This window comes from Orycteropus afer, unplaced genomic scaffold (genome assembly GCF_000298275.1).
Source record: "Orycteropus afer afer isolate SDZICR_OR568_19922 unplaced genomic scaffold, OryAfe1.0 scaffold00832, whole genome shotgun sequence".
In the NCBI taxonomy this organism is placed as follows: Eukaryota; Metazoa; Chordata; class Mammalia; order Tubulidentata; family Orycteropodidae; genus Orycteropus; species Orycteropus afer.
The window spans coordinates 799,410-800,621 of NW_006922419.1; positions in this window are offsets into that span (position 1 = coordinate 799,410).

The following is a 1,212-nucleotide window of genomic DNA, read 5'->3' on the forward strand; positions in this document are numbered from 1 at the left end:
AGGAAAGAAGACACAAATAGCTACAGATGTCATATTCAATGTGGAATATTACAAGAATTTATATGACATAAAGTTAAAAATTTAAAAGAAATGGGATAATTATTTAAAGAAACACAATTTACCAAAATTCAATGTAATGGAAAGGTATGGATAGCTCATGCCATATGAAAAATTTAATTCATAATTTTAAGTTCACAAAGGGAACTCCGTTACAAAAGAAGAAAAACTACTAAAATCTTTAGACCCAGGTAGTTCAATGATAATTTCTGTCAAATATCTGATGAAAAAACAATGCAAATATTGTATAGAAAAAAGAATAGGAGGAACTCTTCCAATTTACTTACATGGCTCTAGTATAAAACTAACAGCAAAATTTGAAATATCATGTACACATCCAAAAGAAGAAAGAGCCAAATCAACACCTTACCCCAACATCTCTAACAATTAGTTGAAAAGCAAGGGGGAAAAAAAAAACAACTTACACTCACCAGAAGAAAAGAAATAATAAAGATCTGTACAGAAATAAATGAAACAGAAAATACAAAGACAATAGAAAATATCAATACTAGAAACTGGTTCATCAAAAAGTTCAATAAAATTGACAAAGCACTTGCAAACTTAACAAAGAAAAAGAAGGACAAGATGCAAATAATATGAATAAGAAATGAAAGGTGTTGTGTTGACAACAGAACCAACAGAAATAAAAAGAACAGTATCAGAATACCATAAATAGTGTTACTCCAACAAATTCAAAAGCCTAGAAGAAATGGACAGATTTCTAGAAACACACTACTTACCTAAGCTTAAACAGATTGAGGTAGAAAAATGAAACTGATCCATAACAAAAGAAGCAATTGAAAGTCATGAAAAAATTACTAACCAACCTGTCCCAGCCCAGATTGTTCCACTGGAGAATTCTATGAATCCTTCAGAGAAGAACTGACACCAAAGCTACTCAAAGTATTCCAGAACACACACAAAAAAAGGATAAATACTTCCTAATTCATTTTATGAAGCAAGCATGACCCTGATACCAAAACCAGGCAAAGACTCCACAAGAAAGGAAAACTATGGAACAATATCCTTCATGAATATGGATGCAAAAATGGTCCACAAAATCCTGGCCAATAGACTCCAACAACGTTAAAAAAAAAAAAAATCATGATCAAGTGGTATTCATACCAGGTATGAAAAAAGGATTCAACATCAGAA